Source organism: Panthera leo, chromosome F2 (assembly GCF_018350215.1).
Source record: "Panthera leo isolate Ple1 chromosome F2, P.leo_Ple1_pat1.1, whole genome shotgun sequence".
In the NCBI taxonomy this organism is placed as follows: Eukaryota; Metazoa; Chordata; class Mammalia; order Carnivora; family Felidae; genus Panthera; species Panthera leo.
The window spans coordinates 77,870,153-77,897,137 of NC_056695.1; the positions used below are offsets into that span (position 1 = coordinate 77,870,153).

General features: G+C 44.1%; 1 long non-coding RNA gene across 1 annotated transcript in view; it reads right to left on the minus strand.

Moving 5' to 3' along the window:
- Nucleotides 1–1,787: 1,787 nt before the first annotated feature.
- The window catches only part of LOC122211216, a 45,518-nt gene continuing 20,320 nt past the window's right edge, over nucleotides 1,788–26,985 (minus strand). Inside the window, exon 5 of the long non-coding RNA XR_006198565.1 lies at nucleotides 1,788–1,939. This is a non-coding gene — a long non-coding RNA (uncharacterized LOC122211216). The remainder of the gene's footprint in view (nucleotides 1,940–26,985) is intronic.

Sequence of the window (26,985 nt, forward strand, 5' to 3'; positions counted from 1 at the left end):
TGCACGTAGGCCTGTCCCAGGGATAAATGCCTGAGGCAACTCAGGTTCAGTGCGAAGTAAAATACTCTGTCTTCTGATATAGGACTTTCTTCCTTTTGTTTTCTGTCTGTTTCTAGCAGCAGCAGTAAATTGGATACGTTTATTTAGCACAGGCGAAATGCCTTCTTTCCTATAAACATTCACATAGAGGTCGGTATGCTAAGTGGGAAGAACCCGAGTCCAGGGGCCAAGGAACTGTCCTGCCCTGGCCCCATCTTTACTAAGGAGAGAGGATGGCCAGTGGGTACCTGTTCCTCTTCTTCCCCTGGGGCACCTTTGTGCCCAAGAGATGCAGAGCTCCTGTTCTAGCCCGTGCAGTCTGTTGTCTGGGTGTCTGCAGATGACCCCTTGTTCTCCACAATGAGTACATTAAAATGCAAAATTGGTAAAAATAGAGAACGAGAATAAAGAATAAGATAATAGAAGATAAATAACTATATTATGTAGAGTAAAAAAATAAGAATGTACAAAGGTAGGAAATACAGATTGTTTTTAAGTTGGAAAAGTAATGTTAAAAAATATCAATACAGAAAAATTAAAAATTAATGAGAAAAAAAGAAGTACACAAGTTCTTTAAAAAATTAAAAATGGTAAACTAATCAATGATAATTAAAGGAAAAGAGGAACCTACAGAAACTAATCCAAAATAGAAGATAAAGGAAAAGTAGGGTAGGAAGAAAGTTAAGACTAGACAATTTGAACTAACAAATAATAGGAAGAGGGAAAAAAGAAAAGAAAGGAGGGATCAGGGCTGGTGAGTAAAGGCAAAAATGAGGGAAGACGGAGACAGTGGAAATGAGGGAGAGAGGATGAGAAAGGAAGTCCCCAAAATCAAAAGGAAAGAAAATGCATTGAGAAAACAAAATTCAAAAAACAAAACAAAACAATACAATGGAAAATAATTAAGGAAGGAAGGAAAGGGAAAAATATTTTAAAAAATGAACAAAGAAACAAAAGCACAGTGATCGAAAGTCATAAAAGCGAAAGTAAAATAAACAACATGAAAGAAAAAAGCCATAGGAACAACATGGAAATAGGAAAAGTGAAATAGGATGTAAATAAAATAAAGACAGTGAGGAAAGTCAAAATCACATGGAGAGTAGAAAATGAGATAAAGAAAGCCAAGAAGTTCATGAACAAGGAAATGGAGGTGTGGACTTGGTCTCTTCCTCTGGCCATGAACAAGGAGGTGTGCCCCTTTCATGGTGACCACAGGGAGACTCACCTCGTGCTAAAGTTCTTGAGCTCACAGATAGAGTATGTTTTTGGTGCCTGAACATAATTTGTCTGGAGTCCTTCTTGCAGGTGAACTTTCTCATGGGTGACATAATGTTGTTTAAGCCCAAACTGACAGGTGCTTCACACTTTGCACAAGACCAGAGATATAGGGGCTCCCTGTGGAGGAAGGTGATGACAGAGGAAAGGATAAAGAACCCTAATTTCAGAATCATAAACAGAAACCTAGCAACATGAATTATGGAAAAGGAAAGATAATAAAACAAAATACTTAAAATACAAAAGCCCTAAAAATGATTGAATTTATGCAGAAGGAAGAAGGAAAGCAGGGAGGTAGGGAGGCAGGGTGGAAGGAAGAGGAAAGATTATACCAAAGACCAGAAAGTAAAATTGAAACAAGACAAAGAGGAAGAAAAGAAAAGAAAAGAAAAGAAAAGAAAAGAAAAAGAAAGAACAAAAGAAAAAGAAAGAAAGAAAGAAAGAAAGAGAGGAATGGAGGAAGGAAGAAAAAGAAAAAATCATAAATTGTACTGGAAGTCTGGTTATTTCTTTGAAACATCTTTGCTGTAGTTTGTGAGAAGTTGATAGCATGCCAGGGAAGAGAGAACATATGGAGTCACTCAAAAGCTGCTGTTTCCCAGGTCTTGTTCAAGGTGTGAAGTATCTGTAAAAAAAAACAAAAAAAAAAACTCTGGAAAAGTATGGTAGAACTGAATCAGCCTTTCATTTACAACACCCTCCTCCCGTCTAAAAAAATAATAAACAAAGGAATGGACTTGAATAATATAACTAACTTGAGAATTATTCAGCAGACTGGAAATACAATTTGGGCTCCATTAACAACATTCCAATTTAATATATTTCTAATTGGAAACAGGCTTTCTTGATGGTTTTAAATCTTTAAAATATAATTCTCCAATCTCACATTCACCAACAATTCTCATTTTGGTTTCCACTACTCCAAGCCTTAGAGGCTCCCAAATCACCAGGATCCTCCACCTCTGCATGATTACTTGAACCCTATCTTTCGTTTGGAACACACTTTTCCCATTTTCTGATGCCGAAACCAAAAAGGAAAGGGATGATAAAAACAGGAGAGACAGCTGATAGAAACTTTTTAGTAATGACATTGCCTTCTTGCATCAAGGAAACATCTTGACTTAAGAAACACCATGGAAAGTAGATTAAAGACTTGAATTCTGAGCCATACATTCTCTCCCGGATCTTACTTCCCATGTTTGTTATTATTTTTTTAATATTTAACATTTATTCATTTTTGAGAGACAGAGAGAGTGCATGAGTAGGGGAGGGAAAGAGAGAGAGAGACACAGAATCCGAAGCAGACTCCAGGCCCCGAGCTGTCAGCACAGAGCCAGATGTGGGGCTCAAACTCACGAAACGCAAGATCATGACCTGGGCCGAAGTCGGAGTTGGATGCTTCACTGACTGAGGCACCCAGTGGCCCCTCTCAGTTCCCATGTTTAGAAGCTACCCTTTGCTCTTTAATATAACAGATGTTTATAACAGGCATGATTCCAAAGGGTTTGGGCCCTACCGGGAGTACACCTCAAAGCAAGGACTCAAGGGCAAGAAGCTTATTTAGAAGAAGTGGCAAACAAGGACACAGGACAGTTAGGACAAGAAGAGTCAGCCAGTAAAGATGATTTCTCAAGTCGATGTGGGCGACTGGATGGACACGGGGAATCCCACGAGGAAACCCTATGAAATGCCTGGGGGTTACCCTACCTCAGGGCCAAGCAACTGGATGTTATATACACTGACTCTCCTCACCCTCACTTGAGGGCAGCTAGGGGTCTGTCACGCAACTGGCTTGATCCCTTCTGGAGAAATCCCTCAACCAAGAAATTCAGTTACTGATATTCAGAAGTCCACGAGAGCACCCGGTTGGTAGGACTTGGGAGGTGAGGGAAGAGCAAGGATGGCATGCGGGACAAGAGCTCATGAAAACAACCACACAAATGTATCGCCCGCTGGGAAAGTGTCAGCGTTAGGATTTCTCATGCATCCTAACCATTCTATGGGTGAGTATGGTTTTCCTCATTTACAGTTAAGAAAATAGAGGCTTATCTAGTGAGGTGGCTTCTTAGTGTCAATACCTAGCAAGTGACAATATGAAGTCAAAATCAAGATTTCTGTCACTACATCCCTTAACGTCTTTTACCATAAAAATGTTTGACCTGCAGAGAAAATAAAAGAGGAAGCTAAAGCCCCTGCTCCAGACTACTGCATCCAGTGAGTTTGTCCTGTTGAGGGGCAAGGGGCTAATCTGAACTGTCCCCAGGTCAAATCAATCACCCCAAGACAGAAGAGGAAGTAGAACGCGTGTCTCTATCGACATCTTTCCTTCCTTCTCTGCTCATCTGGTCGGCCCCCTCCCAAAACATCCAGGCCTCCTGCATGATAAAGATTAAACTACTGCTCCTAGTATACCTAGTTCTTACAGTCGCTACCTTTGGTTGACAATGATAGAATGAATTAGAATAGAGTCATAAAAATATTTAAAGATCATGGTCTACGCGGCCAGAACTACTAGGCACTTGACATCAATTAGTCTCAAGCTCTCTCTTAAGCTCTTCACAATGGTGTAGCCGGCATTTTAGTTGAGCCACGTCTGACAATTTGCATGCTAATTTTGTCCTGGTTCACGCCAAGGCCCTGGGCAAGGTGAACTACACCCTTTAGAACCAGACTGCAGAGAGTTCCCTTGTATCACTTCATACCAACAGAATACTGGTCTTGAGATTCTATTTCACCCTCTTTACAAGCAAAGAGTTGGCCTGTTCTTTTTTTTCTTATGTTTATTTATTTTTGACAGAGAGAGAGAGAGAGACAGAGCACGAGCGGGGGAGGGGCAGAGAGAGAGGGAGACACACAATCCGAAGCAGGCTCCAGGCTCCGAGCTGTCAGCACAGAGCCCAACGCGGGGCTCGAACTCACAGACCTCGAGATCATGACCTGAGCCAAAGTCGGCCGCTCAACCGACTGGGCCACGCAGGCCTGTGCCTGTTACTATTTGATGAATGTCGGCAGATGACACGAGACGCCTGAGTTGGAGGCGAAGGACTTTATTACCCATGGGAAAGCAGGCAGCGTATCATCAGTACATTAGACTTGGTTCCTCTTGCCCCCAAGTCCCATGGGGAGATGAGCATAATATGGCCCAGATTAATGCTACACACGCAGCGGGTTTGTTTCACATCTAAGGAGTACTCAGTTTGGAATTCTATTACTTTTATAGCAGGGTGTAAACTAGCCTGCTATTTGTCCAGGAGGAAATGTTACCTTATCTCTCAAGGTTACCCACTGTGAAAACAACATGGAGTAATGGCCTGAGTCAAAAGCATTCGAGCCCCCGGCCGTGGCACACCCAGAGCGCTTGAAAGAGTCTAAGAGGCCCACAGAAGACTGACTTTCTAAGAGACACCTGCACCCCTGTGTTCACGGCAACACCGTTCACAATACACAGGTTTGAAACAACCTCCATCCTCCAGTGTGTGACCATATGGATGATCCTAGCACACGTCACGCTACAGCGGAAGAAGTCGGTCACACAGGACGAACGTCACGTGATTCCACTTACAGGACGAATCTACATCAGCCAAGCTCATAGAAGCAGAGAATAGAAGGGTGGCTGCCAGGGGCCACGAGGAGGGCAAAATGGGGAGTTCCAAATCAGCAGGCATAAAGTTTCAGTTAAGCAAAATAAAACCGTCGTAGAGATCCGCCATACAACATGGTGCCTGTCCTTAACAACATGGCATCGTTCACTTTAAAATATGTTAAGTTGGGGCGCCCGGGTGGCTCAGTCATTTACGCATCTGACTCTTGATTTCGGCTCAGGTCATGATCTCCCAGTTCATGAGATCCAGCCTCACGTCGGACTCTGTGCTGACAGCATGCAGCCTGTGTGGGGCTCTCTCTCTCTTAAAATAAATACATAAAACATTAAATATAAATAAATAAAAAATAAAATAAAATGTGTTTAGCAGAGGGGTGCCTAACTGGTTCAGTCAGTGGAGCATGTGATTCTTGATCTTGTGTTGTGAATTTGAACTCCATGTTGGTGGTAGAGGTTATTTTTTAAAAAACAAAATCTGTTTGTTTTTTTTTTAATTTTTAATGTTTGTTTATTTTCGGAGAGAGAGAGAGAGAGAGAGATAAAGAGAGGGAGAGGAAGAGAGAGAATCCCAAGCAGACTCTTCACTGTCAGCACAGAGTCTGATGTGGGGCTCGATCTCATGAACCCTGAGACCACGACCTGAGCCAAAATCAAGAGTCAGACACTCAACCAACTGAGCCACCCAGACACCCCAAAATAAAATCTTATAAAATATTTATGCGAAGTGGATAAACCCCATGTTAAACATTCTTACTATAAGCACACACACAAACACAGGTACACAAAAGAACAAAAGGGAATTCGGGGAGGTGATGGATATGTGTAGGACCTTGATTGTGGTGATGGTGTCGTGGGTGTTCGCATATGTCCAAACTCATCAAAATGTATACATTAAATATGTTCAGTTCTAATATATCAATTATAACTCCATAAAGCTTCAACAAACAGAATGGGTCAGGTGTTGGGGGCAGTGTGTAAACTAGACTTCTGTGTTCATATCTTTGTGGATATCTTGATATTTTAAACCAGGTAAATATATTACCTGTTACCTATAAAAGTAAATTAAAAAGTAAATTTTTTAAAAGTTTTTATTTTAGGGGCGTCTGGGTGGCTCAGTCGGTTAAGCGTCTGACTTCGGCTCAGGTCATGATCTTGTGGTTCATGGGTTCGAGCCCCACGTCAGGCTCTGTGCTGACAGCTCAGAGCCTGGAGCCTGCTTTGGATTCTGTGTCTCCCTCTCTCTCTGCCCCTAACCTACTCACATTCTGTCTCTGTCTGTCTCAAAAATAAATAAACATTAAAAAAATTTTTTAAGTTTTTATTTTAATTTCACTACTTAGTTTCAGATGTGCAATAGAGTAAAAAAGTAAATTTTAATTGAAAAAAAAAAAGAGGATTGACTTTCTCAATATAGTGAACTTATCAAACGTGACCTGGGAATTCATTATACCACAGGGCAAAACCTACGCCATGCACAGAATAATTAAAGGGCATAAATGTTCACTTATATTAACTACCACATAAAATGATCTTGTATGCAATATATCCAATACAGTATAGTATGATTTCATAAAATAAACAGTGCTTGAGTAGCTGTTGATTGTCACCTGCTTTCTTGGAAGAACAATACCCAGGCTATGCAGGGTAACCATCTGGAACCTATTTCTAAAGAGTGCTGTCTGTCTTGCCAGGGCATATTAATGGTGTGTATACATTTTCATCCAGTGAACAATGGAGTCATAGCCCAATACCCCACCCCGACCCCCAATGAATGGTGCAAAAAATCAAACACCACCTCAACATTTGAGCGTGTGATTTTAACAAAAGTCCAAGGATTTCCACCTAGCTCAATCCCTTTGAATTTTGCATTGTTTCAATCATTCACTCAACAGAAATGCATTGAGAATCTGAAATATCCCTGACATAAACAGGGCAAGCTATTCACTTGGGGCAGGGGCATCAATCACTCAGTAGGGCAAAGAGAACTTGCAGAAATTATCCCACTTAGCACACATTTCACTGAGAACCTCAAAGGTCAACTTGGCATATGGTCACCTAGCTGGGAAATGCCATGAGGTGGAAGAGTTCGCAATGGATAGAAAAACTTCTTTGCCTAAGAGGAAAACCTCCCTGCCAACACCTCATTCCATATTCTCTCTCTCCTCTCCTCCTCTTCCTGCCTTTCCTCTTCCTCGTCCTCTTTTTCCTGCCACAGACATGTAGACACAGGATGCACAGACACATCTCATGAGGGATTAAAGGCAGGCTGCCTTGCCCATTTTTAGGCAATGATTCCAATAAACGATTAGCTTCAACAGAGTTCATCCCAGCCAGTTAATGCTGGGATTACCCCCTTCTTCCCTCCAGCTCTCGCCCTTGATTGAAAATGGCAGTTTGGGCGAGTGAGAGATGTGGTCATCTTTACCATGATTCAATCTGTCAAAGGAAAATCAAAAACAAAAACCCTTCATGGGGGCTGGGGGCCCCACTCTGTCCAGAGATGGAGTCATAGAACCCTTTTCCTTGCAGAGTTATCTCTGTGTATTGAGTTATGTCTAATTTTCTGGAGTGGTGAGTCTCGGGATTGAAAGTGCTTATGTCTCCCTGACCAAATAGATCAGAGCCGGCTGCCTTCGGAACCTGAATTGAGTGACTTCAAATACCACAGATGCGGACACTTAAATTTGAAGATGAGAAGGAAAAAATAAAAAAAAGAGGGGGAAACGGCTGTGTGGCATCTTTTCCACAAAACGGAGATGTTTAAGCACCAAAATCAAAGACCATGCGGGGAGCACCCACGTTCTGAGCTTAGGTTAGGAGATGCTTTATTTCCCAGAAGAGACAAAAGACGAAAAAATAATCAAAGATGTGTAACTTATCTTAAAGTCATTTTGACTCACCTGTATGAAATTCAGGAAGCCCCTCGGCGGAAGGGGCTAGTCAGGGGTGGCAGGATCTGAAAGGAGCTACATCTCCCACTGTCCCTGCAGTGGGGGTGATGAAGTTTTGGGGTGATGGGTGGTGTGGGAAACCAAGGCAGGAGGAAATGGCAGATAAAACTAAATCTGCTTATAACCCGCAGCCCAGCGACAAACACTTGAGGCCCGGCAGAGTAAATAAAACATTTCTCCAGGAACTCCTGGAGTTCCTGTCTCACTGCTCACTGTCTCACTGCTAATGCTTTGCTAGAGGGAAAAACAACCTTAGCTGGACAATAGCTAGGCCTCCAGTATCCTGGGAATCTTCTCTAGCATGTGAAAATCTTACTGGAAACTTCCCCCGGACTTTACCTCCCCCAAGTCCATGGTATAAAACCTGTCTCTCCTCATGGTCCCGGGGCAGCTCTTCCTGCCCACGGGTCGTGTCCTCGTGCCTTCCTAAAATCACCTCTTTCGCACCAAAGAAGTCGTCAAGAATTCTTTCTTGGCCGTCAGCTCCGGACCCCACGAAAACCCCCCACCACCCAAAGCCTCTCAATGGAGGGGGGGTGGTTTGTGGGGTCTGGAACTGATAGCCAAGAAGGAATTCTTGAAGAAGTCTTTGTTGTGAAAGGGTGATTTTATGAAAGCATGGGGACAGGGACCAAGGGCAGAAAGAGCTGCACGGTGAGTGTGGGGGGTGACACTTTCATGAAGTCAGGGGGAGATAAAGTCAAGAGGGAATTTCCAAAGAGACTTTCACATGCTGAAGACTTACTGGAGGCCTAGGGGCACCTGGGTGGCTCAATCAGTTCAGCATCGACTTCGGCTCATGGCATGATCTCAAGGTCAGTGAGTTTGAGCCGCGCGTCGGGCTCTGTGCTGACAGCTCGGAGCCTATAGCCTGCTTCGGATTCTGTGTCTCCCTCTCTCTCTGCCCCTCCCCCACTCACACTCTGTCTCTCTCTCTCTCTCTGAAGAATAAAAAATACTAAATAAAAAAATAACAATAATAAAACAAATAAATAAAGACTTACCCGGAGGCCTAGCTATTGTGAATCTCTGGTTGTTTGTTCCTCCAGCAAAGGCTTCAACACTAAGACAGTAGGGAGTTCCTGGACTTTGGCCTATTGATTTCTGGTAAACTGGTGGAGATTCTTATCAGTCTGACCATTTCCCGTTTTGGGGGGAGCTGGGAGTGTCCAAGGAATATCATACGTGTCCCAGCTGGGGTTGGGATGCTAGTAGCCTGCACTTTGCCCTCAGCCAGCCCTATGCTCTCTCATCAGGGGGCCTGGCCTGCCCAGAGGTACCAACAGTTCCTGCCGTAAGAGAATAAAGTGTTCTAGAAATATTAGAGGAAACGGTTTGAGCTTGAAGCAGGAGAGAAAAACAGGAGAAATTTCTCAGGAGAGATAATTCTGTATCCCCAGCACCTCAGAGACGTGCCTTCTTTCTCCCCACTGCATTGAACGACTTCGAGTTCTCGTGTTTGCCCTGGACCTCTGCCAGGGCTGTGCTCCCTCATAAGGAACTTGGCTCCTTACATTCTGGTATTAATATGGGTGAAGGAGTGAGCTTACTACAAAGAGAAAATGTGGCCGTGGAGCTCTCTGTTAAAATATCGTTCAACATGCAGCTTCTTGATGAGCTTTTGGTCTTTGACGGCTTTCTGGAACACCCCTCAAGGTTGCAATAGGCACGCTGTTCTCCTTGTTAACATGCGGTGTTCTGCTTGATGGGTGAACTTTCACTGCGTAACAAACAGTCCCCCCCAAACTAGTACTTAGCTCCAGATACTGTGGCTCAGGCTGGCATATCTTCTAGTCTGGCTGCTTCGCTCCTTGCTGCATAAACAGTTAAATTCAAAATAATTTTAAGATGTGTTACAAAGGCATAGTTCAAACCATTGGGCTTACACGGTTAGACAGAGGACAGAAAGAAAACCAAATCTCATTCACATTGGAGACTTTTTCTGGGGAGAGATGATGTGGAAATGTTGAGGTTTGGAGCTGATGGCCAAGAAAGAATTCTTGAGATGTCTTTGGTGCAAAAAAGGTGGTTTTGGTAAAGCACAGGGACAGGACCCGTGGGCAGAAAGAGCTGCACTGGCTTGAGGAGGGACTGATTAAATAAAGAGTTTCTATCCTATTGATGAGAAGGCAGGCTGAGAGTTTGCAAGCACAAGCTAGCATTTCCACCCCTCACCCATCCCATCTACCAGATGGGATATGTGTGACATTCCTCAGGCATTCTTGGTTGCCCAAGAACAAAGGAAAGGAAAGAAAACAAATGGTTAACTGTGATACAGGTCACAGTCCTGCAGGACATGAGTCTCCGGTCAGTTTACAAATATCTTAGTAAATTACAAGAAAAAGGCAATCTTATCAATAGCCTCATCTGCAGAAACCTATAGACTCAGTTTCCTGATCCCCAACATCACCCTCCCCTCCATAGTGCCATGGGGAACAAAGGCAAGAAAGAAATGGCAGATAGAATTCAATTTCCTTACAATCTGCAGCCCGTGGACAACTACTGGAGGTAGGCAGAGTAAAACGTTTCCCCAGGAACTCCCTCCTGTCTTATGTTAATGCTTTACTAGAGGGAAAAACAACCTTAGTCTGACAACTGCTAGGCCTCCAGTAATTTGTGTCTTGAGCATATGGAAAATCCCTTTAAGAAACTTCTTCTTGACTTTACCTCCCCCAGCCCGCCCCACAGTATATCACTAACAAGTCCTTCCTCACAACCCCAGGACAGCTCTTTATGTCCATGGATCTTATCCCCATGCTTTAATAAAATCACCATCTTGCACCAAAAACATCTTCAAGAATTCTTTCTTGTCTGTCAGCTCTGAACCCCACCATCACCCCAAAACCTTATCACTATGGAGGGGAGGGTGATATTAGGGCTCCAGGAAATTGAGTCTACAGGTTTCTAGAAGTTTGGCTATTGATAAAATTGCTTTTTTTCCTTAGAAATCATTAAGACAGTTGCAAACTGAGGGAGACTCATGTCCTGCGTGACTGTGATCTCTATCAGTTAACTTTTTGTTTTTCTCCTTTGTTCTTGGGCAGCCAGGAGTGCCTGACAATGTCACAGGTATCCCACCTGGTGGGGGGTGGGTGCTGGTATCTGCTTGTACTTTGCCCTCAGCTTGCCTTTGTCTCCCTCATCATTAAGAAAGAGAACTTGAATGGGTCCTTGAACAGCCAGGTTCAGGGAACTGAGAATCTGTCCCTGGCACCTGACTGAGAACTTTACACAGGTTGGCTTATTCCTTCCTTTAAAGTCCCCCAAATAGGCACTATTAGCTTTATTTTACAGATTAAAAACTGAGTCCAAAAAGCTAAGAATCTTGCGTAGGATCCTATATCTAAAATATAGAGTGAGCATTTGAATGTTTATGTATTTATTCTTTGAGAAGAGACCATGAGCGGAGGAGGGGCAGAAGAAGAGGGGGCCAGAGGATCTGAAGTGGGCTCTGTGCCCATAGTATCAAGGCCGATGCTTGAACTCACGACGAGATCATGACCTGAGCTGAAGTTGGAAGCTCAACCGACTGAGCCACTCAGGCGCCCCTCGAGTGAGCGTTTGTACACAACTCTGACTCTGAAACCCATGAACTCCTCACTCTTTCAGCTTTAGAGAAGACAGTTGATTTACAACAGTCTCCTTAGTTTATGTCCATAAAGAATACTAACACTATTATTATCTACACTGAGGATATGCTTTCTAAGACCATTTGAACCATAAGCAGCACAGACTGGCTTGCTGGTAAGAAAGTCAGGCCAACATGCGTCCCCAGAACTTCAGCTGTGAGTCTTAAGGACTTGTGACCATTGGGAAGTTCTCTAATATTTGGGGGCCTCCTATACTTACTTGTTGGTGCACTCGTTTTGATCTATCAAAACTAATAAAATCAGCTAAGGGTAGCTTCAGAGATTAAACAAGATCATCACAAAATGGTGAGTATTGTTGTTATCACCAAATCAAACAGAGGCTATTAGGGAAAGGAAACTGGGATAGTGTGATTTACAATAAGAAATGCATATTTGGTTTCCTTTGCCTTTTCTGGCACATGCCCTAAAACCTTTGAAAGGTCTGAGAGGTAAAGGTGTCTTTTGTTATGTTAGTGAGGTGACTTGGTGACTCACTTAAGGATGGGGACTGGTGGCCAGGAGGACAACCATGTGATTAGAAGGTTGGAACTTTCAGACCCACCCCCTTGACCTCAGGGAAGGGAGAGGGGCTGGAGTTGGAATCAATCCCTATTGGTCAATGATCTAATCAATCATCCCTAGATAAGGAAGCTTTCATAAAATCCCAAGAGGACAGGGTAATGGGAGTTCCCACGCTGGTGAACTGCTGGGGGCACAGGGAGAGTGGCTCACCTGGAGAGGTGTGGAAGCTCCACGCCCCTTCCCCACACCCTCCCCTGGGCGTCTCTCCCATCTGGCTATTCCTGAGTAAACTGGTGATCTAGTAATTAAAAGGTTTCTCCAAGTTCTATGAGCCACCCTAGCAAATTAATCAACCCCCCCCCCCCCCCCCCCCGCCCCAGACAAGGTCATGGAAACCTCTAGCTTCTAGCCAGATGGTCAGAAGCACAGGTAACAATCAGGACTTGCAACTAGCATCTGAAGTGTGCGTGTGCTGGCAGGGGGACGGCAGCAGTCTTCTAGGACTAAATCCTTAACTTGTGGCATCTGATGGTATCTCCAGGTAGGTAGTTTCAGAATTGAGCTGAATTCTTGGACAGCCTGCTAGAGCCTGAGAACTGCTTGTCGGTATGGGAGGTCTACACACACATCCACACACACAGAGGAGATGAGTCCGTGAACCCCAAAAAGAGTAACATTCTATGATGAGGATATAGCCATTGGGGAAAATGAGAAATGCAACTGGTGACTGGAAAAAGAACTGTGTTGGAACACTCCGTCATATAAAACGTAAGGATTGGGTTAATAGGATCTAAGCACCAGCATTTGGACAAAGGGGGACCAATTTTGTAATAGAGACATCCGGTAGGTAATGATCTCTGATACTTTGATCTGGGTGAGGCTCACGGCAAAAAATCACAGCAGAAAGTATTTTAGTCATTGTAAACATCCCATTGACAAATCACTAAAAGTTTGAATACAATCTCCAGATCATTCATACCCAGCACCCTTTGACAGACAGAAAGTCCCCCAAACTGGTGGTTGAGTTGGACCCTACAGTCTGCATTTCCTACCTGCTTACCAAACATCTGTTAAATAAATTAAATAATATTTATATTGCAACAAGGGCTCTCAGCTTTATCTTCAAGCAGACCTTTTAACTGAAGACTGTATGCACACATAGGACACAAAACAAAGGCTCGTCCATCCTTCTCTTTACAAAGTACTGTGGATGCCTGAGAGTAGACTTTGACACTGGCTCTGACAGCTGAAGTGTCTGTGGCTTTGGACAAGCCACCTACCTTCTCTGTGTCTCTACTTCATCATCTGTAAAATGAGGAACATCATGGAGCCTAATTCACAGACTTCTGTTCATGTTATTTTGTAGGCAAATACATAATCCTGATGACTATTAGTGACAATTGTTTTCTACAGATTGACTTTCAAAGAAATGTTGAATCATAGCCAGTGGAAATATTTGTAATTCCATAGGGAAATATGCCTTCTTTGATTAAATTTTTTCACTGTGCTTTTTATCAGCCTTATCATTAACATTATCATTATTGCTGTTATAGTAGGTCATTAGTCATATTAATAGAGGTAAGAAGGTTGACTATGCTGACATCAGCCATAGAAAGGCATAATACTAATAAGCTGCAAATCTTCTTGTTTTATTGGTTCCTAGAAAATGAAGGGAAGGTGATATAGTAAGTATCAGATACTACACCAGGTAGTTTATATAAACCCATTGCATCATCGCGGACTTCCAATTTGAGTACATAAACTGCACTCTACACAGAAAATTGAAGCAGCAGCTAAAATTTTCCTTAAGATCGCAGGATCAGTATGTGATAGATCTGGACTTTGAACACAGGTTTCACTAACTTAAAGTCCTGGTTCTTTGCATTACTCTACCCTATTTTTGGAATTGATACATTTTAGGGAATGGATTTCAGGTTCTCCGAGTTTCCAGGAAATGAATCAGCACAGTGTGGTAGCACGATGTGCCGTAGGAGCCAACATCAGACTTGCCTTAAGTAAAGCCCTGGGCCCTTCCACTTCCTAGCAATGACTGTGGGCCAGTCCATCTGTCCTCTTTGGGACTCAGTTTTCTTATCTATAGAATGGGTGCAATTCATCTCTACTCACACGCGGTTGACTGACCTATGTATGAAAGTGAATATGGGAATGTTTCATATATCATAAAGACCCTGGGGAATGCAGTGAGTAAGTCATGTAGTATCAGTAAATTTAGGATCATCTCACTTATCAGATATACTCAGGCAGCATCACATCCTGGGCCCTCCACACCTTTGTCACCCTCTGTAACACAGTCCTCAATTCTTCTTTTCTAAACCTCAACCCGACGACCATTCACTACTTCAGCAAATCATGTGAGCTCTATTTAAAAATACATTCCAAAGTCCTTCTGTGGTCACCGCTACCACCCGAGTCCAAGCCACCCTCTCCTACAACTGGATGTCTCACTGGCCTTGATGACACCCTGCCCTGTTGACACTTTTGCCCCTCTAGGGTCCATTTGCCCTAAAACTGGCCTCCTTAAAAGTCTCCATTATGCTAAAAGTGAAACCCAAACCCCTGCTGTGGCCTTAAATGGCCTCACGAGACCCAGCTCTTAGGCACCACAACTCTGTCTTGGGTCCTAGTCCCCAGCCTCCCAAGCGCATTGGGTGTCTTTCCTATCTCCCATCACTCACAGCCTGTCTGGGCATAAACGCCTTTACACTCTACCAGGATCACTCACCCCAGGTCCTCATCTGCTTCCTTCACAACACTTGGGTCTCAGTTCAAAAGACTCCTCCCCCTCAGTCTCCCCCGTCTCCCCGATCTAAACAAGCAGCCCATTTCACCCATACCCATGCTACCTGCCGTCTGCAGGCCATTTATTGCTACCTGAAATAGTCTTCTTCATTTATTCACCTGCTTACTGTCGATTGCCCTGACAAGACTTTGACTCCGTGAAGGAGGACCCTTGTCTGTCTTACTCACCACTAGCACCCAGACCAGGGCATAGGATACAATTTATATATGCTGGATGGATTTTATTTTATTTTTCCATGTTTATTTATTTTGAGAGAGAGAGAGAGCACAAACAGGGGAGGAGCAGAGAGAAAGGGAGACAGAGAATCCCAAGCAGGCCTTGCGCTGTGGTCACAGAGCGCAATACAGGGCTTGATCTCATGAACTGAGAAATCATGACCTGAGCCAAAATCAAGAGCCGAATACTCAACTGACTGAGCCACCCAGGCATCCCTATACTGGATGGATTTTAAAGAGCAAATCTCTCTTATGCTCCTGCAGTCACTGCCATGGAATCTTCTGCCTCCTCAAATGTCCCTCCATTTTCCTTAACCATTCGGGTCCTACCCCTGCCTTGCTTTTCCCAGTTGGGATGCTTTTCTCTGCGTGAAAGCCACTCCCACAGCTTTCCTTGGATTGAACACTAATCTAGTCTCTTTTTTCCCCATTATTTAAATCTGCGAGAGTGTCTCACCCATAGTCTATTTCTTCAAGAGCATGAGTGGAGGGGTGAAGTAACATTTTGTAACATTGGCAATGAGTCAGCCATTTTATACATCTATCACCCGCTCTGACTCTGCTTCATGGCTTCAGGGACCATTTTTTTCCCATTTCACAGATGAAATGTTCAGAGGGATTAAATAAAGGTCTTAGGGTTGCACACTATATGTTGCAAAGCTGGGAACAGATCCAGGTCTGACATGAGAGCAAATGTCTCCTCCTGCTGTTTTTGTTTGTTTGTTTGTTTGTTTGTTTGTTTTCCGCTTCTCTTCACCATATCTACCCCCAAACAAGGCTGAACGGAACTGAAGGATGGGGTGGGGTGGAAAATAAGACTGCTCTGAAGACCACCTCCATTTCTCAGCGGGATCTGAGAGTCCTGTGGTGGGTCCTTGTTTCCTGTCTGATCTCCCTGCTGTGCCTCCAGAACCTTACAGAGGGAAGGAAGGGGACCAGTTGCTGGGCAGAGTGCCCCGTACTGATCATACCGAGGGTTCCATGTTCCTTGGCATTTGTTTTAATGGTCACAAAGAATGGATTGTGACTTCTGGATGGTGCTGAAAATTAGGTTTATTTGAAGATGGACTCACCTCAAATTGCTAAAACTGTCATCTCATGTTGCCAATATGCCATTCATACTTGAAAAGAAAAGAAAAATATAGCATTCCGCCCCCAGCCCACCTCCAGTGATCTATCCAAAAAAAAAAAAAAAAAAAAAAAAACCTTGAAAACCCACCAAATTAGAATTACATTGTTCTCTCTGGCACTCAGCCAGCTTCTCACACTATCCAAGGCTCAGAGAAATAGCTTAGAGAAAATATGTTTTTCTTAGTTTCAAAAAGATTGAATTAAAACTTCACATTTGAAATAACACCAGGACCAGCCAAATTCAATAAGCCAGGAAGTCTGGGAAAGGTGCCTCACGTGGACACACCCAGGCACGTGTCACAGCTTGAGCGACATGGGCCTGTCTGTGCTGTGGACAAAGGGGATAGGATTGGAGACCCGCGTGTTCTGGTCCCCACCTGGCACCATTTACTGACAGCCCCCCAGTGAGCCACGTTACTTCCCCAGGTATTCCGTTCCCTACGTGCAGAATTGAGCGCCTGGTACATACTCCAGAGCTGAGAAACAATACGGGGGCTGAAAATGGAAAAACGCATCCCTAAGACTCAGGCACCCTCACAGTGGGCACTTGTCTCAATCTCAAGTTCTTCATTGGTAAAATTAGAAAAACAGGCCCTCCTTCACAGGGCTGGCCGGGGAATTAAATGAGACAGGGCATGTGAAATTACCAAGAACCTGGCTGACAACAGCTGCATGGCTGATAACTACGGGTTAGAACTTAGGGGTCAACAAACTCCAGCCTGCACACCAGCTGCCTGCTTTTGCAAATAAAATGTAATTGGGACGCAGTTACGCCCACTGGTTTACCTAATGTCTATTGCAACGGCAGCATTGTGTGCTTGCTTTAGAGACTGGGAGGGGGAATGCCTCATCATCAGAAATATTTACTATCTAGCCCTTTGCAGAAAAAGCCTGCCAATCGTGGCCTCAGTGATTGCTAATGTCCCCTCCAGCTCTAACTTGGGAGAGAATTCTCTTTCTCTTCTTTCTTTCTTCCTGCCTTTATCGCCCACTTCTACCTCCTGCCCACTGAGCGCCTCCCTTTTTCGTTGCCTTCCTCCTTTCTCCCTCCTTCCTCCTGTTCCTCCTTCTTTTCTCCACAATGAGATAAAGGCCAGATAAACACACTGAGCCTTTGTGAGAATAGAAATATGTGCCCCTCCTTGCTGGTGGATATAACTGGAACTGGTGCCAGGACCCACGGCTTCGACCTCTGTAGCTGGGACTGGATGGCACCCTACCGTCAGCCACGTCCTGGGTCTCCTTAATCAGGAAACAGCCCGTACATGGCTCTGAGTGGCCAGACATTTCTTAGACACTACTGAGGCTTTGTACTTGGCACCATATTTTCTCTACTTTAAAATTTGTTTTTAATGTTTATTTATTTTTTAGAGAGAGACAGAGTGCGAGCAGGGGAGGGGCAGAGAGAGAGGGAGACGCAGAATCGGAAGCAGGCTCCAGGCTCGGAGCTGTCAGTACAGAGCCGGACGCGGGGCTCGAACCCAGGAACCGTGAGATCATGACCTGAGCCGAAGTCAGACAACCGACTGAGCCACCCAGGCGCCCCTTTCTCTACTTTTAAAAATCATTTTGGGGCACCTGGGTGGCTCAGTCAATTGAGTGTCTGACTTCAGCTCGGGTCATGATCTAGCAGTTTGTGAATTTCATCAGAGCCTGCTTAGGATCCTCTGTCCCCCTCTCTCTGCCCCTCTCCCTCTTGTGCGTGCGCGCGCTCTCTCTCTTTCTCTCTCTCTCAAAACTAAATAAACACTAAAAACTTATTTTGTTCAAAAGAGAAAAAGAGACAAAAGAACAGACTTAACTATAGAGAACAAATTGGTGCTTACCAGAGGTGAGGTGGGGGGGGGGGGGCGGGGGACGGGTATGACTGAAATGGGTGATGGGGATTAAGAGTACACTTACTGTGGGGCGCCTGGGTGGATCAGTCGGTTAAGCGTCCGACTACGGCTCAGGTCATGATCTCGCGGTTTGTGAGTTCGAGCCCGCGTCGGGCTCTGTGCCGACAGCTCAGAGCCTGGAGCCTGCTTCCGATTCTCTCATTCTCATTCTCTCTCTGCCCCTCCCCCCCCCCCATGCTCTGTCTCTCTCAAATAAACAAATGTTAAAAAAATTTTAAAAAGAGAGTCCACTTACTGTGAGGAGGACTGAATTATGTACAGAATTGTCAAATCATTATATTGTACAACCGAAATTAATATAACCCTGTAGATTAATTATACTTGAACAGAAAAAGTAAAGTGAGTTTCCTGTAAAAAAGACATTTTGTTCATATCATTCTTTTAAACTAGACTGAACTTCTTCAGAGTAGGGCTATCTTATTGGTTCTTAAGATCATGTATCTACCATTGACCCTTGGCACCGGGGTGCCACCCCTCCACGTAGTCACAAATCTGTGTATAATGTCGGACTCCCTAAAAACTTAACTATTAATAGCCTAGTGTTGAAATGAAGCCATACCAATAATACAGTCAACTAACACATATTCTGTGTGTTCTATGCACCATATACTGTACTCTTAGAATAAAATAAGATAAAGGAAAATGTTAAGAAAATCATAAGGAGAAGACACACATATAGCACTGTGCTGCCATTATCGGAAAAATCCACGTGTAGGTGGCCCCGAGCAGTTCACACCCGTATTATTCAAGGGTTAAGTATATATCACAATGCCTGGCATTTAGGCTCATTGAATGTTTGTTGAACTGAACAATTTTCTTCAGAGTAACACGTTTCTTGTTAATTTCATATTACGTCATTCTGACAAGTCCTGTAGTGTCACTCAGTCTTATTATTTCTGTGCTTAAAAGAAACTAGTTTATCGAAAGTGGGAACTGACACTTTTAGTCCATATTATCCTTAAAGGGATGAGTAAGTGAAGAACAACTAATGACATGCCTTTTATAATTTGGATGGTTCGAGGGGGTTCTGCCCTTAAATTAGGAAATGATAAACACCTTTCTCTCCAACCCTCTACTCTGCAACAGTAGTCAGTATTTAAGGAAGATGTCTGGGTGGACCCAGGCCATAAACTCTTTACCCAAGTGTGACCAAATCCACCTGTGAGACATCAGATACATGCCCACGATCTGCTCATCAGTTCAAAGTGGATCCAATTAAAGCCTCATTTACAGGAAACTAATCATAGTTTCCTGCAAATTGGAGGAAATGCTGTTCCAATCAAATACATAATTCCTCTTCCCTTATGAGTCAGGCTTCCTGGTGTTATGTGACATTTACCAGTTGGCATAACCCTCAAAATTATTCCTTTTGGGAAGGGATCCTTGCATTATGAATAAAATTTTAATTTGGCTTTGATAGAACTTATGTTTTTCTGATCAGCCTCTCCCAATCTTACATCATTACATTTGCAAACTTTGATGTCAATTCAATCATTTTCCATGTAATTATTTTATTATCTGAGTGTGAATGACAATGCCTTCCATTTACAATACTGAATTCACATGCCTTTGCCAGTAGGCTTTACCCACATTATCTCATTTAATCCTGAAAATAACCACAGGGGGCATGGGAAGTTGCCATATTTTATAATTAAAGATAACAGTAACAATAGCATCAAAACAGAAGGATAAAATGATTCAGTAAATTATTCATAATTGCATAGTAAGGAAGTAGTGAAGCACATATAAATAGGTCTAGTTTGGGGCGCGTGGGTGGCTCACTCGGTGAAGCGTCTAACTTGATTTCAGCTCAGGTCATGATCTCACAGTTCAAGAGTTTGAGCGCCCCATCAGGGTCTGCGTGGAGCCTGCTTGAGATTCTCTCCCTCTCCCCTATCTCCCTGCCTCTACCCCATTCATGCTCTCTTGCTCTAAATAAATAAATAAATAAATAAATAAATAAATAAACTTAAAAAATTTTTTTTAAAAATAAGTAGGTCTAGTTCCTTACTCTGTTCTCATAATCACTTAGCAATATTGATTTTGAGGCCACTCAAAAATGGAACAATGGAGCAGGACACTGGACTGTCTTCACATCACTACTAACATTACTGCAGTAAGCCACTGCTTTAGGCTGGATGTTCTAACAATTTCAGGAATTGGGGAGGATCGGTCAGATGAACCTCTCTTAGCCATTCCAAATCTGAGAGTCCCTCTAGGGAAGGGGCTGCAAACTATGTTTATCACCTATATGAATGGTTGAGAAAAACATCTCAAGAAAATACTTCACGGTACATGAAAATTATCTGAAAGTCAAATTTCACTATAAACAAATTCATGTCAGAACACGGCAACACCAATTTATTTTTGTGTTGTCTGTGGCCGCTTTTGCATTACCACGGCAGAACTGAGCAGTTACAACACAGATCACAGGGATAGCAAAGTCTAGACAATTTGCTATCTGTCCCTTTCGTTTATTTTGGGGTACAGTCTCATTGTTATCTCCTGCATGGAGGCTTGCTTTCTTTGCTCCCTCTTGAATATGAAAAGTGCCAATAATATCTAACCCAAGGTATATGATTTATCGTACACCATCAGGACTGAAAGGCTTTTATTTCAGCTAGTCTAACCAGGATTGATGTTTTGAAACTCTCTATAACAGTCCTGCCCGACAGAATTTGTTGTGATGATATGAATGTTCCCTCTCTATGCTGTGACTGTATGTGGCTACTGAGTCACTGAAATGTGGCTAGTGCAACTGAGGAGTTAGATTTTGGAATTTGGGTTAATTCAAATTTAAATCTGAGCTCCCACATTGGACACTGAATCTCATTTAAATCTATCTGAGAGGCATTCTGCGTCCTCCAAAGTTGGGCTGGAAGCTAAGGGGGGCTAAGTGTACCAAGTAGAACCAAGTAAAACATCACCCACTGGGCAATTTCTGCCCACCATGGAAACTCCTTTCTATTTAGAGGTTTGAGCTCTAGTGGGTCACAGGAATCCCACCAGGAAGACCACATCTTCCTTTTCTCCGTCTGTTGGAAGTTCAAGCTCAGGTAGATTGGCAAGCTTCTGTCAATAAATGGCTCCCGCCCTCCATGTTTAATTTGGAAAAAAAATAAGCCAAATGGGACAGAGACAGGAGATCACTCACAGCAGAGTGGCAAAGTCCAATGACTGGATTCTAACCAGACTGTTCAAACCAGAGACTTTGAAACTATCCCTCGGCTATATTCTCAGTTTCCTCAGCACTTAGTTTTGGTCCATTGTACAAGCTTTAGTCTCCAGCGTTACCATCGCTTCTCTATAATATACTTCCAGGAATTTCTTTTCTCTTTAGGTTAGCCAAATCGATTTTTGTTATTTACAGCTAAAAAGCCAGGGTGGGGTAACTATCAAATTTACTCCTGTGGAATTACAACCGGTTTTGAGGTTAGTAGTCAAACGTCCAGGGAACAGGAGGAATTTTGTGGAACAGGGCTGGTTTTGGTTGACTTTGGTCTATGCACTGCAAAAGTAGCCAGAATTGATTCTGAGTCTGCCAAGGCCGTGTCTGCAATCCTCAAATGATCTAGAGGACAGACATGGCCTGGCCCTGTGGGGGCCACAGGGAAGAAAAGGCATGTGATGTCACTGTCATAACACAGTGATCTAATGCTAGGAGGGAAGATTAGAAAAGGCAAGATGAGATGCTAGCACAATAACCCCCAACACTGTGAATTACATGAACTGCCATTTTCTCATTTTCTGTCTTGGTGTTTAGAAAATTCAGAATTAAATTTAAAGCTTTGGAAGACAGAAACTACATAAAACTGCGTAACCAGGGGATTTGGCTTCTACCCAGTCTCTTGATATCGCTTTAGATTTTATATTCCTGTCGTAAGGATCTCATATCTTTTCGAGTTTAGGTGTCTCTAATACTTGTTTTGGATGTGGATAAGGTGTAAATTTAAAATAAGTTATTCATCTTCAGTCAGAAGAACAAAGCTTTCCTGGGCACAATGGCCAGGTGGCGGGGGGGGGGGGGGGATCAACGATGTGGTTCCTTCCATGAGGAATACACATTACATCTGTTCACCAGCAGAAGCTTTGGGAGGTGAGTCCAATGGTCCAAGCTACTGGAGGAGGAAATATCGAGCAGCACAAGGATGTAAGTGAGGGAAATTCAAGGCCTAATCTAGAGAAATGGCCTTGCATTTGGGGAGTCAGGAGGCTGGTTGCCCAGGTGGATGGCCAAGGTTTACACAATTGTGCTACAGAAACTCCTGTGGGAGCCAAACGAGAAAGTACACCAGGATTAGACAAGGTACCAAATGGTGTCAGAAAAGAAAGTAAACCCATTAGTTTGGGAAGATATAGAAGGGCTTCAGAGAGCAGGTGTCCTAGACAATGACAGTTTGATGAGAACAAAGGAAGAGATTCAGAAAATATGTCAGGTTTCTGTGTGTACATGTTGATCCTGGGCCATGGCCTTGTACCGGGGCCTCTGGGGTTACTGGGAAGAAGAAAGGTGCTGGAAGTATGTGGAGATTATTCCTCTATCCCAAGGCCATAATTCAGGCAAGACCTGGCCCTCACACTTAGAATCAAGATTAAGTCAGTAGGCATTAAAAACCCAGAATTTCCCAAAATAAGGCTACCTTTTAACTGGGAGGTCTGGTTCCTCCAGCTGGAGTACATACTGCTTGGATTCTGGAGTTGGACAGACCCTAGTGTGCTGTGTGACCTTGGGCAAGTCATTGAATCTCTTTTGAGCCTTGGTTTTATCACCTGTAAAATAGAGATGATAAAGCTTAATTTGTGGGATTTGACTATAGATGTTAAACGAGACAATGAACTTAAAATTCTTGGCATGTCAAAGGCTCTCAATAAATGATACTGACAGCTCATTTCCCAAGCGCCTCTGTCCTTCCAGGCACGATTCCATTCTTTGTGCTTCTGCTGCTTAGAACACACACCGGCTCTGTCAGTCCACATCCTATCCATTAAGTCCCAACGCATATGTCTCCAGTTCCACGTGTCCTCCCTGCACTGTCTCAGCAGAGAGACTGTCTAGAACTATTGTCTTATCATTTGGGGCACTCGGCTACATTTTCCTACAGCGCTGCTTTTCACCAAGCATCAGACTTTTAATGGCCATGGTTCATCTCCCCTACTGAACTGTAATCTCCTGGAAGTTAGGCTCTAGGACTGCATTCATCCACAGTTAGCTCAATGTCATTACAACGAACCCTTATCCAATGCCTGCTGTCTTATAGACCCCATGGAAGAATCTGGGGATGCAAGGAAGAATAAATCACAAACTAGCCTGAGTTCTCCAAGGGGGCAGCAATCATTGACAGACGTAATAGTCACATGGTATTAGGCTCCTAAGATAGAACCCTAACGTGTTGATGTATTTTCAGAGAATGTGACTGTGGAAAGAGAAGCATGATGAAATAATGCCTAGAAATGGAAGTCTGTCAAGAAATCAGCATTTAAGAATCTTTAAAAAAGGGCGTGGGGTGGGGAGGAAAAGTGTATGATACCAGCTATAAGCAGAGAAAAGACACCAGGAATTACAACCATTCTGCAGTAACCGATATTGGCTAAGAATCACACTCATGGAAATTGAATGGAGAAGCCAACCTTTTAACAGTGAAAAGTATGCCCCCAAATTTTCATTAAGTGATTTCCCACAAGAGCATTTATGGCATGCTTGCTATATTGCAGGCACTGGGTACTAGAGTTATAAAATTAATCAGACAGTACTTGCCTACAAAGAGCTCGATCACAGAAGAAGAGAAAGTAAACAGATAACCACAACCCGGTGTAAGTGTTATCATGGGAAGCAGCTCAGACATTATAGACAAGGGGGAGAGAAATTTGCATTGTGGGAGCCCCAGCAAGGGAAGGGTCAATTTTATTTGGACACTTATGTCCTTGATTCTTCCTTGATTCTTAGCCTTCTGCCCTGTAATTGGCCACATCGAGAACCTGGGCAGACATGGTTTTCGAGAAACCATCACTAACATTTCAACAGTGCTTTAGAATAGGAGTCAGCAAACTATGGCCTGCCATCTGTTTTTATAAATAAAGTTTTACTGGAACACAACCATATGCATTCCTTTACATATTGTCCACAGCTGCTTGTGTGCTAAGTAGCAAAGTTGAGTAGTCGTGATAGGGGATGAGCGGCCCACAGAGGCTAAAGTATTACTGGATGGCCTTAAAAATTTTTTTTATGTTTTATTTTTGAGAGAGAGGGAGAGACAGATGGTGAGTGGGGGAGGGGCAGAGGGAGAGGGGGAGACACAGAATGTAAAGCAGGCTCCAGGCCGTCAGCACAGAGCCCGACACAGGGCTCAAACTCATGAACCTTGAGATCATGACCTGAGTCAAAGTTGGATGCTTACCCAGGCGCCCCCTGGATGGCCTTTTAAAAAAAGATTGCCAATCCTTTCTTTTGACTCTACTCACATTGGAGTCAGTGCTGGGGTTTACATTATTAAGCACGCATACTTGTTTCAGGCATGGCTATGTCAAGGAACAGAGGGAAAACTGAAAGAGGAAAGGAACTTCACATTCTCCGCGTGCCTACCATCTGCCAGGCTCTGTGCTAGACTCTGAATTCTGCGTCACATCCTCACATTTGTCTAGAAGGTAGTTATGACCCCCCATTAATATAATAAGAAAATGAGGCTCAGAGAAACTGTGACTTTCATATTGTCATTCAGTTAATGACAAGCTGATATTTTATCTCAAGACTTTCTAACTCTGAAGCACTATTTTTTTTTTAGTTTTTTAATGCTTACTTATTTTTGAGAGAGACACAGAGACAGAGTGTGAGCGGGGGAGGGTCACACACACACACACACACACACACACACACACACACAGAATCCGAGCAGGCTCCAGGCTCTGAGCTGTCAGCACAGAGCCCGACACGGGGCTCGAACCCACAAACTGTGAGATCATGACCCAGATGCTCAACTGACTGAACCATCCAAGTGCCCCACCGAAGCACTATTTGTTCTCAGAGACAACCCTGCTTTTTAAGGAGCAGAATATTAAAATCAAACAGTCAATCAATCAAAGGAAGAACACTGTTGACATTAGTAACTGCATGGGGAAAGTGTGTTAGGTATGTGATTTGGGGAACCTAAAAAGCAATGGATGCCCTTGTTTCTCTGAACCAGCTGAAAGATGACAAACATCAAACAGGAAGGGGTCAAACATCACCTTTATTACTATGAAAGCATTATCGGAGGACGGGGCTTAGGACTACAGCCAAGGGCACATGTTAATAATGCCCCCGGAACTGAGTTTACCTCCAGAGCTCTGGGGACCCCCACGTCTCCCTGTGGGTTCTGCTACCGAACAACTCACTGTGCACAGCTTCAGAGAATACGTGCTCCCTGCAGTGAGGGAGCTTAGTGGAGAAGAAAGGGAGTGGCTGAGCTCATCTGCTGGAGCTCAACAATCTGGAAAGTCCCTCCTCCCCAGGAGCAAGAGAAGATGAGCAGGAGTCTGATTCTGACTAAGGTCCTTCTACAACAAACTGGAGGAAGGAAGCCCTATCCAGCCGCTGTGTATTAGGAACTCTGTTCTCACCAGAATCTGGAGCATGGGATTCTTCTCTCCTGAGCCTCCTCCCCAGGCGGGTGGGTAGCCCTGGGAGTCTGTGGCTGTCAGAGAAGCAGCCCCACGTGTGACCCCCTTATCAGACCTGGGTCCTGCTGCGCACTTCCAGTTAGCATTGCGAACCCAGGCAGCCCTAACTTACGGGGATCCTGCCTCCCCCTTCCTCCAGGATTTCGACTTTCTTCTCTGTTCTCCCACTTTTTGGCAGGGGTCCTGTTTGAGATGAATGGATAGTCCTTGAACTGTGCCATCATTAATTTCCTGACCATGAATACGAGCACAGAAATTACCTAAAGGCAGCTGCCGTTCCTGCCCACCCAAGCAGACCAGAATCTGGTTATAGTTTTCACATCATTTCATTCGATTCACCCAGTGCAGAATATGCGGAAAGAAATGCCAATATACTACCAGCCTAAGTCCTCCAGAAATCCCCAGTGTGCCTTCCAAAAGCCTGCAGGAGGGGCACCGTGCTTCCTCCAGCCTGGGAGCCCAAGTGCCACCAAAGTCTGCTTTCTTCTTCCTGACACTGACATCACACCATGCCTCTAGCACAGACCACGGCGTTTTATTACAAGTCTCAGGATGGAGCGATGTGTTCCGAAGCAGACGATGTTCCCCTTCGGGGGCAAATATCTCTCATGTGCATATCTCCTGAGGCTCTTACAGCAACTTTGGCGGCTCCTGCTCATTTCCATCGTCAGGCCAGCAGAGAGATGAACGGGGTGCCCCTCGAAGTCCAAGGTGACACTCCGTAAGCCGCTCTGATGAAAGACGGAAACCACAGATCATCCTTGAACGTGGAGCCTGTGTCACTAGGAGCTCACAGGCCTCTGGGCGTATGAATCCCCAGTGAGCATGACTACAGCTTGCTGGGTACTCCCTCAAGCAGGTGTCCAACCCACGCAGTGGGAAACAAGGGGGGTGCGGTTTGTTCCACAACTGGCATTTTAAGGTGCATCTTAGGGGATTAGCTCATTCTGAATGGAGACAAGGAGAGACTCCAGAATTATGAAGGTAGTTCACGAAGGCGTGCACGAAGGAGTAAACGGCAAGAGGAAAGGCCTCGCTGTCTTACGAACCTAACACCATGTGTCGGTGATGGCTGGCCCCCTGGAGAACTCAAGCTGGTTTGTGATTTACTCTTCCTTATACCCCCAGCTTCTTCCATGGCGTCTTTAAGGCAGCAGGCACTTCCATCCAGGTTTGGAAAATCCTACTACTCATCTTTTTATGCAGAGCCCCCAGCCCAGGGCCTTCCCCCCACACCCAAACAATGGTGT